Below are 14,354 nucleotides of genomic sequence, written 5' to 3'. Positions count from 1 at the left end.
GGTTAATTCAGATAATTTAAGAAAGGGAATCAAAAATTAAATTGACAACTGACGTTAGCTGATTGTTTCCGAGATTGTATGTTGGCCAATACTTTTGCCTGTCTGCACTGTTTCCCTGTCGCTCAAATGTGATTTTTCAAAACTACTCAAACTACAAATGGAAACCAGAATGTTTCGTAACCGAAATCGTGTCTTGTTTCTCCAGATTCTGCATACATGTGCAGCTATCTGTTCATTGAGATGAGTGGGAAGGGAGGTGAATGGGTCCAACAAGCACAAGACTTTGACCCAGGAGACCTGTGTTTGTGTCCCATGTTAAACTAAAAGTCAACGTTGAGTATTTTTGTCACAAAAGTACGCAAGAACATCAAAAAGTATTGTTGCTGAATCTAATCATGGATTTTAAAGTGTAAACATTAATCTTGTGTTTGCTGAAGTTTTTGGGTTGACTTGAAGGCAGCCCATTGCTCATCCTCAACCTTTTCTCTTTTTTTATATCAGTGGCCATGGCTGTTAACCATGAAGCTGGAGCCAGACACGCCCATCACTTCCTTGTGTCAAAAAGAGCCTTTCTGGTGCTACATTGAACACACACTCTCCGAATATGCCATCCAAGTGCGAGAAAGCCCAACGGACTGCTTAACACCCGCTGTAAGTACTGATACACTCTGACACCATAGTGAAGCTTTTGAGTGTTTACTCAAACCAAGTCAAACCCCAAAAGAGATAAACTCATCCTTCAGTTTTCCCCCTTCTGTTCAAAAACTGTTGTGACGTACTGCAACCACTCTCTGCACAAATGGTGCACACATGTATATTTCTTTAATTTTATTCGAAAAGAGTTATGTCTGTCTTGACATATGATTTGACCTGCTGCAGGTCAGTGCTCGCAATGAATTCCAATTTACCCATGACATCCGGGCAGACTGAAATTTATGTACACACAAATTACATTTACATATTGCATACCTCCTAAAGCAGGAACCTTTCACCAAACCTGGCAGGCAGCATTAATATATCATGTATTCATAATCTAAATATATTCATCTTACATGTTAAATAATGTGGTCATTATGCATACATAATTTGTTGAATGTGCGGTACACTGTCACACTGTGTTCTTTAAAGAGCTTCCTGTGCTTATGGTGTTATCCTGGCAGCATTATTACAGACTAAGTATGTGACATTTTTACAATATGTAAATGTAGTTCCAAGAGTTTGTCCTACATCATTAGATACAAAAGAGTTCTTGACCATGAACTAGAGAGAAGAGTTGTGAATCCTTGAAGCTGTACAGTATGTATTGTGCTACAGTCACACTGAAACCTTCAACACAAAGACAGTGTAGTGCTCAGAGTCAGGAGGCTTTAGGGCACCAGGTGGGTGTGTTTAATTACATAAGGAACATTCAGGTAAGTAGCTTTTTACAGTAATGTCTATTAAATTGAAATTTGATTTTAATGCTAACTGCATAGCTCTAACGCTTGTATTGTGAGTTGAAGGATTGCTATGAAATTTGATATTAACATTCATGTTTCCTCAAGATGGATTGCAAAAATGTTGTTGATGCTATTACTCTAAATTAAGATGGTGAACATGGTTCATGTCATACCAGCTAGTTATTACTTTGGTGCCGGTGAGTTGTGAGCGTATTTGCATACTGATGTTAAAGTTGAAAGCACTGCTGTGCATGTTGCCCTAGTCTTCTTTAAAGTGGAACTTCACCCGAAGGTCCCAAGGAATGCCGCGTAATTCTTGCTTCCAATTTTTACCCAATGGCCAATCGGGGTATTGCAGCAAAAAAATCCTGTGTGGCCCAAAAAACGCACATCTCGAACTGCAAACAAGGTCAATATGACTCTTTCTACTGTAAACTTCTATCTGTAATGGTTTAATATTTATACATTTCTCCTAGCTCAGAAAAGCCATTTAAAAAACAATGATGTCATCACAATGTTAAGTTTATTAGCCGAGCAAGAACTTTATATGATACAATACTAATGATACAATATGATATGATACAATACGATATGATATAGTGCGATACAATATTTGTTATTGTCCCTGTAGGGAAATTTGTCTTAAAAAATTCCCGTCACAATAAACAAACTACATATGAACAGAACAGCACAAGCTGTGCCAATTCACTCCAATAAACTGCACAAAATCCAAAATGCACATATAAAATATAGCACATAACACATATTGCACGCCCCCCATTGTCAAAACATCATGAAACTATTGCACAATCCCTGCAGCTTTAAGCAGCCATGTTTAAAGTTTAATAGAGGCAGGAACAAATGAGTTTTTAAAACAGTTGAGTTTGCAAGTGGGGAACTTTGACAAGGCGAAAAAGTGGGAACAGGGGTTTGTGAGGCAGGAGTTGATTAAGGGGTGTTGGTGTTCATAAATTTCCCAACTGGTCTACTCTATGTCAGCAGTTGCCTCCCAAGGTTTAGGTCGCTACAAGTCTGCGACAGTCAATGCCCCAATATTAGCAGAAACTGCTATATGAGTGCTGTGCAGAATGATGGCAGTTAACTAGCCAGTGGGCTATACACACAGCATCTCACATGCACTAACATGCACATGCAGCTGGACCGTCTATCACAACAAAAAACAGAAGCTTAGATTACAACACAGACAGAGGTAGCGTAACTCTGCTCTCTGTTCAGAACGCTATTACTTCTATACATCTTTATATTGCAAATACTGGTTTGCTGAAATAATAAGGCTCTAAATGTCACATACAGCTCCTTTATATATATATATATGTTCTTATACGCTGCAACTTTACAGGTCTGAAATGACAAAATAGCTTATTTCAGAGGTGAAAATTCTGATTTTCTTTTATGATTCAGATCATTTCATTTAAAGATTCAGTGGGACGCTAAGCGATAGCATCAAATGCATCAAAGATCAGGTGTCACTCTGTCATGCCAGGCGATCACTGCAGACAAAAAGGATGTCATGTATAGCAATGTGTGAGCACTTGATATCAACAACCTCACTTCACAGTGTGGGAGTGTGCGCGGACATTATCAGCAGACACAGCATCTGCACGTACACACACGTACTCACATTACTGTTTGATGCTGTTCCACCAACAACACTGTCAAGAGCTCTCCCCTCTTCATCATAGCGATGCTGTCCAGAACCATATCTCAAATGGAGTTGCGGCTCTTTCATGTCACTGAGATTGTGTCTAGATGTGTGTGCGTTTCTGCGTATCTGTTGCTCTCATTTGCATGAGAGTCTGTCTCTCTTTGTGTGTGTGTGTGTGTCTCTAAGTGGCTGCATATTCATCCGTCTACTTTTTTCTCAGCGTGTGTTTGCGCACCCCCAAAGGACTGTCAGGTCAGTTCCGTGTCAAGCCAGCCAAATCCCTGGCACAGATTAACAGGAGAGGGCAGCGCCAGCCTTTGAGGGCTATAGTAGCCGGAGCATTCGCACCAATTAGGAACCGGCAACCCGGCCACCCAGCCCTACACTCACCCTGGCTGGCTCGAGATAACAGAGCCAACACACATGCTCAGACAGATAGGCATGCACGAGAATGCGCTCGCTGCATACCCACTCATAACTTGGTAGCTTATACATATGCAACACAGTACTAAACATCATCCATTAGCTGCAACAGGGGCCTGAACGCGCTGCTCGAAGTGTCAAATATGCATGAAGGAGTGGAGGTCTGTGTCTCGTAATCCTCTAGGCAATTAATACAATCGTTTCCAGGGCAAAGCACCTTGATGCACACATCAAACCTCTCCCTGGGCTCGCTGAATTTTTTGTAGGTAGACTAATTTACAGGTATGTTGGCCAGAGGCTTGCTTTTATGGATTGGAGCTGTCTCGAAGCCGACGGCAGGCCATACGTTGAGAATTGTCTGCACTGATGCATGAGGCTCTGGGGACAACATATTCGCAGTGGGTGGAAAACCCTGCCGGAAAAGCTGTGTTTAAAGATAAAAAGCTTTCTGTTCTGCGAATTGTATTGCAACTCTAATTGGGCAGTGATTTGGCGTTCGATTAGCTAGGCTGAGTTAATACACATTCGGCTTCAACATGTTTTCAGATGAGTTACTATGTGTTGAGATTTGAGCCATTCAAAGGGATAGTTCCAGTTTTGAAGTGGGGCTGTATGGGGCACTTATCCAGAGTTAGTAAATTACATACAGTAAATGAAGGTGGCAGCACCCCAAGTTTTGATAAATAAGCCTAAAGCTAAGTAACTTACTGCTGTGGACAAGGGCAGCAGCAAAACACATTTTAGCCACCTAAAAAGAGTTTGTCCTTAAAAAAGCTATACGATTTTAAGTATATGTTATATTGAAAGTATTTTCACAGCTTTACTTTACAGTCACCAGACTCACATTGAAAAAAACTGTAATTTCGGCTTGTTGAATACTGAAGCTGTTGGTCTAATGCAAGTGGCAGCATGCAGGGGGATAAAATGAAGCCAATGTGAAAGTGCCAAAAACTGAAGTTCCTTAAATGACCATTTGAGGCTTGCTCCAAAAGTGACTCAATCTTCATAGAACCTCATGTTAAAATCTTTGCAGCCTGGTACACAAAACGGTTTACCTAAAAAGTTTACGTCCATCCTTAAATATACATAACTATACGTAGCTCCTATGAGTGATAGGCCAGTGTTACTGCAGTGTATGTTCAAGATGGCGATGGCCAAAAAGTCGATCTCAAGACTTCAAAATGGCATTCTACAAACCAGTGAGTGACGTTACGGTGGCTTTGTCCATTATTGTATACAGTCTATGATCTACTGCTGCCTCTGTTAGTTTGTGTTATCTTGTGACTTTGTTTAATCTGAACTAACCCTTTTAAACACCAAAGTCGCACAATAAAACAAACAAAACTGATTGAGGCAGTGGTAGACCAGTAGCTTCATTCTTCAGCTTCAATGTTTTTCTCAGTGGCTTTGAAAAGAGCACTATAACTGCTACAGTGACCTGTCAAAAAAGGCTGTCTGCTGAGTGTAAGGTAAAGTGGTGAAAATATTCTCAATAAAACACAAACTTAAGAGATTTTTTTGGCAAGACCTTTTCAAGGTGGCTAAAACAAGTTTTGCCCCTGTCCACGGCGGCACTATGCCTGCTGGACTCTTGTCTTCTTCTCTGAATTAGGGACATGCCGACTTACATTTACTGTATGTCAATGGACCCGCATTTGCAAAGCGCCTCTTAATTTTTTTTTAACATTACATGTCACTGCTTCTGAGCTTAAATGCACCAATGGAACAGCCATCTGAGGCAAATAGGGGTTCAGTATCATCTTCAAGGGTACTTTGACATGCAGAGCCGGAGATTAAACTGCCGATCTTCCGATTAGTGGTTGACCCGCTGTACGTCCTTAGCCACAGCTGTATGTAACACACTTGCTATGGATAAGTACCTCATACAACCCCACTTTAAAAGATTTAAAGTCTCTCTAACATTTACGCCACACAAACACGGTATTTGTAGACTTGACAGTCGCAGACAATTTTCGTCTTTATATGTCCAACTGTTTTCATTGCATTACTGCTCCTGCAGAGCTTGTCATCGTCTTCAGTATATTGTCAAGCATTTAATTCTGCCTCGCTTTTTTCATGTTGGTTCTGCAGATGTTTTTTTGCCTCCAGTCCGATATTGATTGAAATGTTCAGCCTAGTGTGAGGAGAGAAGGAGGGGGCTGCTGGTATTCAGAGGCATTCGGTTGGTGGGGAAGCAGTATTGATTGCACTTAAAGTGACAAGATTGAGGAGGCCCACTTTGACACGTTATCCCCATTGCCGCCAACGGACAAAGTGCGGGCCAGAGGAGCAGCGCGATTGATTTCTGTGATCATGAATGGCCTGAGACCTATGAATCAGTTGTGCAGGCCGTGCAGCTTGGAAATAAGTCAACAATTTCTCATAGCGCTGTGGTAATGTAAGGACTGACAGCCTGGTTGATTTAAGAGGACAAGTAAATACTATGGTAATGAATAGGCTTCATGCACACTCTGATAATCTGAGAAGTCCTCACAGCTCTGGCAATAATAACTTGGCGTGTAAAGCACTGGTAGTATATTTGAGAAGGCAGGTATTGCGGGCAGCAGTCATCTATGGGATTTTGTTGTGCATAATTCACTGGCAAGGCATTGAGCTGATATAGCCTCTCCCTCTCTTATGATCATCCATCAGCTAAAATTGCTTTCTTCTAACATTAGGCTGTCAACGAGAAATAACAAATGTAGCCATGCAGAGCAACACATGATTACAGGGTAATAATGCCCCGAGGTCAGAGGAGTGTGACCTCATTCAGAGCGGCTTGTTGAAGGAGGCAAGTTAGATGAAGAGTCACCAGGGGATGGCTCATCTTCATCTGCTGTCAGGTGACTTCCATGATGTGTGTTTTTTAATCACCGCAATAGCATGTTTCATATAATTGAAAAAAAAAAAAAGAATGTAATTTTGGGCATGATGTTCTTCAAGAAAACACTCGAGGGGAGAAAATTAACCACAAAGCTCAGAGACATTCAAAAGGATGCATGATTGAAAACGTTTACATCACCCTCTCTCTTTGACCACTGTTAAAAAAACACCTCTCACCGACAATTGAGGGCCATTCGGAGCCCCACATTTGCTCTGATTGATATTGTGTAAATCCATCACTATAATCTTCCAGGAAATTGCACAGGCGTTTCCAGAGGTCTAATCGAGATATGGGTGCACTCACATTCCAAGCAGCAGTGAGAATGAGCAGGGAAATTAAGGTGAAGCGAGACACATGGAGGAAAAAACCTGCACAGCTCAAGATGGATATTTTTCAGTCTGAGAAATACATAGGAATGATACGGATTTTTATCGACAACTGATAATAACCTGCTTGTCATAGCCAATACCTATAAGATGACAAATTATTTCACATTTTTGCATTATAAAAATGTGTTTAGAACTTGTAGTTAATGTACACCTTAGGGTGAGAAAGGCTCAAATTTCGTGAGAAAATATGGATGACTTAGTTATCCATATCTCTGACCGAACCAAACCTCACTGACACTACTATTATTAACACAACAAAAACAAAGAACAGTTATAACTCTTCAGATGTTCATTTATTTATTTATTTATTTTAAACTTCCAAAATTCACTTTTGTTTTTACAGAACATTTTGCCTAAGACTTGAAATATAAGACTTTGAATGTTTCAAGCTTAATATGTCAAAACAGAAATGTCAATAGTTTATTCACAAGTAACTGCAACATCCCTCTGTCTAACCTGTTTAACAGCAACAGGAAGTTTGCTAATGTTTTGGGGAGTTGGGCGGTTCAGGATCAGACCCTCGACGCAATTGAAATGCCTTTCTCTGAAGCTGTGAAAGATGTCTACACCAGCCACAACATGTTTGGCTCTCTCGTCAGCATGCTGCGCTTATTCTTCCTCTTGTTCTCTGCATTTATTTGCAATCGCAAAACCAACTTTACAGGTGTAGCACCACCTACCACATTGTGTAGATGCTGCCCTTATCGGCACTATTTATCAGCTATAATTTAATTATTGGAATACATAATATTATACATTTTCCATCCTGGCTAAGAATTCATCTGCCTGATATATATCATGCATTCCTAAAAATATACATTATATATATCTATAGAGAGAGAGAGCGAGATGGCCACAGCATGGTGCATTTTCGAAAAGGGAAAGCACACAATTAATAAGTAAACAACAGGATAGAGTAATTGAATGGAGGGGAAAATGTTGGACATGCTTCAGTGATCTCAGCCTTTTCCATCCCAGTGTTCCCCTTCCTGTGTGTCGCCTGCAGGTTTCAGTTCCATGTGCTGCATAGCCAATTACCCATGAAAATAAAAGAGAGAAAGCCGGTTGCAAGTGATGAACACACATGAAACGATAAGCACTTACTGAATTCAAAAGCAGAAATGTGGAAAGGCAAATGTTCAATACATAGTAACATAATTTCTGCAGTGGAGCTTAGTGCTTTATCTGTATTGAGTGTTTATTTTATCATTATTTTTTGTATTAGAGCATTTAATCAAAACACCACATTTTGGCTGTCACTTAATATAAGTGAGACAATGTGTGAGCATCCATGAACTGAGGAGCTGGTTTATTGGAGTTTTTTTTCTTTTTTTCCTGAGCATACAGTGAGAGTCATAACAGGAGGCTCTGCACAAGCAAACACAGCGTGGCATATCATCACAGCAAGTGTTTGCGCATGTGGTGGTGGGAGAGGGATGGCTGTGGGGGGGTGGGGTGGGGGGATAACTGAATTGTGAGGTCTAGATGGTATTGTTCTTCGCAGGGAAGGACTCAAAGGACATTTTAATGAATGGAGCTTGGGGAATGCAGTGGGATCTGTTGTCATGGCAGAGGGAGGGAGAAACTGTGTTTCAGATGTAGATGCTGAATTATTGAGAGCAGATCTGTGCCCTGGTAACATGTTTTTTTTTATTTTGGTCAATTCCAGTTATTCCAAACCTAATACAGATTTTTCTGCCCCATGCCACTGGTGCTTTGTCATCTGCTGACACCAAAGGCACCCTTTAGCATCTTTATTAGACTAAACGGGATTTCATATAACTCCAGTGTATCTGTATCAGGGGACTGCCCAGTGTTTTACAGGCCCAAAATCTTAAAGCCCCACTGTCCGAAAAAATGTCCCATTGGATTGAAAGCCAATTTTTCCAACAGCCCATTCCCCAAACAAATGCCCTTTGCTCGAAAGTCCCACTTGTTGTGAAGTCACATTTTATACTTCTGTAAACCACAGCAGTGTTTCCCATTAAAAACCAAGACTATGGTGGGTCGCCATAGTCTAATTTGTCCCGCCATAGTCTCAGTGGAGCTGGACTGTTAATTAGGAGCGATATAAAAATATATACACCATTGGGTTATTAAAAGCACAGCAAAGGCAGAAAGGAGCAGCAGAACATCAGGCGCATTAAAAGTGAAACTAAACTGTTTATTCTGCTGGGACTAAAACTCTCTTTCACTTACAAAAGTCAAAAATCTGCAAATATCTTGTCTCATCCATCGATTTGATCAGCTGTGAACGTATAAGCAGATAAATCATCAACCCCACAAGTGACATTCAGCAGCGAAGGAGATAACAAGAACTCTGCCTGCTGTGCTGCATTCATGGACCCACAAAAAACGTTGGATATTAGAGTGACACCACAGAATGCTACATGCTGCATTACTTTTATTACACAACGTACGGACAGTGCATGAGAGCCTGTATACCTACCATCCCGTAAATTCATGGTCAATGTTGTTTTAACGCAATAATAATTAATTTAGGTAGGCTTCTCATTTACTGATGTCTAGTAACAAACTTGTATGTATTTTTATCCATGACATGATCTTTTTTCTAAACCTAGCCTAGTTTTGTTGCCTAAACCTAGGTTTCAAAATATAAACCACTTGTTTCGATGTGTTTTAGCTGTGCATCACATAGAGAGGCTAAAGGGTGCCATGTGGGTCGATATCAGATGCAGAAGGGTGTGACAAATTGGTGGTATTTGAGTAAGTGGAAATGAGAAAGGGTTTGATTTTTACTATTTTTGAATCCAGAAATTTTGATGTCTAACTGGAAAAGGTCAAATAAGCAAAGAGCTACAGTGTGTTTCATCCTCTTTGCATAAAGATCTTCACCCTGAAGACCACAGCTCCGCTCATGTCCACTGTGAGTGCAAATGAGATTGAAACAAATGGCTGAGAGGCATCTTCCTACTTGATAAGTAAGATGTGACAGCCGACTGTGCTCAGCCTTGGGTAGCTTCTTGTATGTGCTTGTGAACAAATAATGCAATAATGTGCAAATATATTCTAATAACTTTGCTCTGCTTTAAATTGTATTTTTGATACATTTTATTTGTTACCTAAATTTTTCTCTAAGCTCCTAATCAAAACACAAGGAGGCAATTGGGAATGTATGTGCATACATACATTTTTAATGTTACCAGTATGAGTTTCTCTGACATGGTAATATATTTTAATCATCTCAGGATTTCAGCGATTCAAATGAGCAGGTTTCTCCAGCCGGGTGGGATTAGCGACGCCTGGCTAAATGTGTGTAGCTAAACGGTGTGCAGGATTGTGTCGTCATCTGTGCAAATGCTTGTATGCAATGTTTTGTGTGTAACCACCTGCGTGTAATGAGCATCTGACCCTGCGTGGATCATTTCCCCTTCGTGGTTTTAATTAGGCTGTAAATGTCAACATATGAACCATTCTCTTCCGCAGTGTGAAGCGTATGTGCAGGGTTGGCTGTTGGCAAAGGGCTGCTGTTCATCTTTTGTCGCATGTTGACTTCTCGGACAATTAGAGAATGTGAATGACTCAAAGGCAGGGCCAAGAATAGCTGCCTGAGGCGTCTCTCCCTTCCTGACCTCCATTCCTCCCAATATTCATCACAACAAAGGCGGGAGATACACGTCCTGGCAACCACCAATTAAGGCCACATATCCTTCACATGAGGGCTATTGGTTAATCAAAGCCCTGAGAATAATGAGCTAAAGTAAACAGTAATTACTGGAACCAGGTCATTGATTACAGTTCAGTCTTTGACTGGCCCTTTGGGATTTCTAGACAAGGGAACATCTCCAAATATGTGCATGATAGCCACATATGACCCTATGGCTTTTCGATAAAATCAATTTTTCTTGCTGAATTTGCATTGCGTTTTGCTCATACAGCTTACAGCTGCACACATTTTCCCAAATCATACTCTGTTCCACCACTGAGATTGACAATAACTCATCCCCACTTAACATATATCCACACTATATATTTAGTGTCAGATGATAGATCTATCCATGGCATCCCTAGTGGCAGCATGAATTATGTATGTTGTATAGATTTGCCACCTTCAGTATATGAAGATGTGGAGAAAGACATGAACGTGCAAACTGCCGTCACATTAGTGAGAGATCAGCACGGATTTTAGAATACCCCATTAGTAGAAGCTGTTCCAATCTAGGACACAATTTAACCCTAATCCAAGAGCAAAAGTCAAACATGGCTGGTTAACAATATGGGCCATCAACATAAAAAGGTTCTTTTGAATGTTCTCGGGTCATATGAGGCTGCACTCAACAGAAAAATGGTGGCATTTGTTTCATGTACTATGATTAGAGTAATACCTCCCTCACCAAATGATCATTTGTATATCAATCACTCACCCTGTGTTAGGTTGAATTCTGGAAGAGAACAATGTTTTTCTCACATGGCCAATAGACGAATAATCCAAAAACTCAGAACAGTCTTTATGAATTGAAGTTAAATGAGGTCCATGTTTAACAGCAAAACTATGCCAAAACATCCATTCAAAAACTGTCATACAACTCATGCAGTATAGTCCAAGTCTCATTTATCTAGCTGTATGCTCAGCACTTCCTAAACACACAGCCCTTTTCGCCAAGTTACAGAACTGAAAGTATTAATAATTATATACGCTCTCTTCAAAGCCAAACTATCTTAAGAAAAAACGTAATTTGTACCCAGTGCACATAAATTAACTTTAGCAAGCTAGCAGTGTAGGCACTTATCATGTATGTGTGAAGAGTGTGCATGCATGGGTAAAAAGTCAAATATTTTCTTACTAGAAACAACAATTTATACAGTAATTTCCTTTCAAACTCCTCCTCTAATGATAACATGAAATTATTTAGCAAAAAAAAAAAAACAAAAGAAAAAACATCCAGTGCCAAGGTTTTTTAAAGGTCTTGTTCTTTAGAAAATGTGGGAATGGGTACTACACCATTAGGGTTTGGGAGATATCACTGTGAAGTCACATAAACTACGGCCAAGTTATGATCAAGATTAGGTCACTAGTGGTTTGAGTCATTTTGAACATAAACACATCTTTGATCCAATCCACTCATATCCTTCAAAACTTGGCTTGTAATCAGACTGCTTTTTAAAGTTCACTTTGTGTTCAGTGTAAACACACTTTTAGGAATAAGGTCAAGGTGGATGTTTGGGCGTACAACGTGACTTGGAAGTTTAATATGCCCAAACTCAGCCAACCCTCAACTAAAGCTGTGCCATGTCCTCCTATGAGCTGTTTTTGAAATTCTCTTGCAAGCAACAAATATTTTTTTTATCATTTAGGTATAGTATGTACTTGTTGGTTGTATCCATTTCCCCAGTCTTGATAAAAGCTGAAGCACACTGTAGATAAAGCCACATGAATTTTCCTTTGTCTAACATGGCCTCATCTAATAGCTTGTAATTTAATGGTACAGGGGGATGCTGCAGTCCGAGTCCCTCTAGATTGTCTGTAGGGGGTAGGGTGATGTTAATCAACCAGGGAAGGACATTAGCAGTGTGTCAATCTAACCAGCGCTCTTGTTGTACTGCAATGACAAAAGGTATTGAATCATCTGTGTACACTGTTTGTGTGCATGGGGGTAAAGGGCCATCGTAAATGGTGGTTGGTCTTCGGAGCATTAGCAGTGCGAACACAATAAAGCTGCTCATTCAGATCATTACCATTCATCACTGCTATTATCATTAGAATAGATACTTACATAAAAGCTACACATTATCAGCACACACACACACATAATATACTACATAATCTTCCATTACAAGCCTTTTTGCATTCCCACCAAGTCAGTGACTTGGCAATGATTCTCAGGCGCCGAAATTTGCATATATGTTACAGTCAGTCAGTGTGTGGGTAACATGAAAAATGCAATTTTCTGCGTGACTTCTCACTCTGCAAGATGGCAGCTGTGCGTAAGAGAGAGCGTGTGTATACCACCTGTAATTGTACTGCTGCTGACATTTCTCATGATTTTTACTGCCGGTGCAGAAGGTTTAGGGTTGTGCCTCAGTAAAGAAATACTTGGCTATAAACTTTTTTGTATCAGTCATAGCCTGGAGAGCTACTGGATAATAAAGTACTCACATAACCGTAAAAACTGTGGCCTCCAAAAGTGGCTCTTTCAGAGAGAGTGAAGACAATCGGGGGCCCGTTTTTATAAGAGCAAAGTAATATCAAAATGTTCATAAATACGACATAATCTTGGTGGTTTGCTGGGACTTATCGACTGCTTGTGCTATGACACAGTCCAGTGTCCCTGGGAATGAACCCGAACTGTAACCATATTTTATTTGCAATTATCATAATCTTTTCCTAAGCCTAAGAATATGGTAGTTGCCATTTGCAGATATTATACAATTTTAAAAATGTTGGCCCTGAAGCTATAAATGCCCTGATTAAGCATAATCCAGCGTTTTACAGCGTGCTTGTCTGGTGATTGGGTTGAGTGGCCATCAGTATTGCCAATGTTCAGTGAAAGGTTTTGAAGTAAAGCTGGACATGTGCTACATGAGTTGAGCCTGTTTATGATCCAATTTTTTAGCCCCTTGGTTTGTTTTCGAGTCAAACAGAATTTCAGCTTCATCTGGTGTCATTTTCCTTGCAACTTGTTAATATGCAGAGAAAGTGAGGGCCAATCATGGCCGATCAATTGCTGCCGACTAGATGCCGAATGTTCGAATGACCTTCTGACATCAGAAATTTGGGCCGGTTGTAGATTTCGCACAGTTGTACAGAGCCAGGAGTCGGTCACCGAAGATCAGTAACTTTTTTTCTCACTAGCTAAGGGAAGAGGCAAACCGAGAGCCATAGCGACACAGTGCATCATGTGGAAGGAAAGAAATGGTGGCCAGGCTGGGCAAGTCTGACTAGTGAACAACAGCCAATATCGCTGGCAGATCTTATCTAAGCAAGTGACTATATCAGAATCAGAAATGTATTGATCCCTGGAGGACACTGTGAGCACTATCTGGGCCAAGACTTCCTCTTCTGAGCGCCGGTCATTTCAGCTCATCTCTGTAAACAGTAGACTGCCCCCCGAGATTCAAATCATCAGTCAGACACCCCTCGGTCGACTGAGATCGCTACTAGTCGGGCAGTCATTTTTTTGTTTATTTTGCTAGTCAGCGTGCTGTGCAGCGTACTTCTGAAGACGTTTTAGTCCACAGATTTTGCTGTGGAGTGAGTGCTCTTGACTGTCATGCTACTCTTTGGTATATGCTGCAGTGGTACAGAGGATGAAAAGACTCTGTACTGTAAGGCTCTGAGATAGCATTATCTTCTGTCTGCTGCTTAGAAGTGGTAAATTCACAGCTCATAGCAAACCAATATGACACAGTCTTCTGCTTTTGTTTGATATTGATATTGATAGTGTTGGCAAAAAATGTTGTTGCATGCTGCCAGTCTGTTGTTAGCCCCATTAGATTGCTTTACATGAATGCCATTCAAACTTCAAATGGAAAAAAAACCCCTGAACCATCAAATATTGTTACTGAACTGCCAAATCTGATTTGACTGACAT

At 40.5% G+C, this 14,354-nt stretch overlaps 1 protein-coding gene across 3 annotated transcripts in view; it reads left to right on the top strand.

Moving 5' to 3' along the window:
- chrm2a (cholinergic receptor, muscarinic 2a) overlaps nucleotides 1-14,354 on the top strand; it is a 100,556-nt gene that overhangs the window by 39,165 nt on the left and 47,037 nt on the right. For all 3 annotated transcript variants that reach the window (XM_088072727.1, XM_042511553.2, XM_088072728.1), the window contains one exon: nucleotides 502-651. The gene's annotated coding sequence lies outside the window, so the exon portion shown is untranslated. The remainder of the gene's footprint in view (nucleotides 1-501; nucleotides 652-14,354) is intronic.

This window comes from Plectropomus leopardus, chromosome 22, assembly GCF_026936395.1.
Source record: "Plectropomus leopardus strain MGB_pleo_1.0 chromosome 22, ASM2693639v1, whole genome shotgun sequence".
NCBI lineage: Eukaryota > Metazoa > Chordata > Actinopteri > Perciformes > Serranidae > Plectropomus > Plectropomus leopardus.
This window is presented reverse-complemented; position numbering and strand designations above follow the sequence as displayed.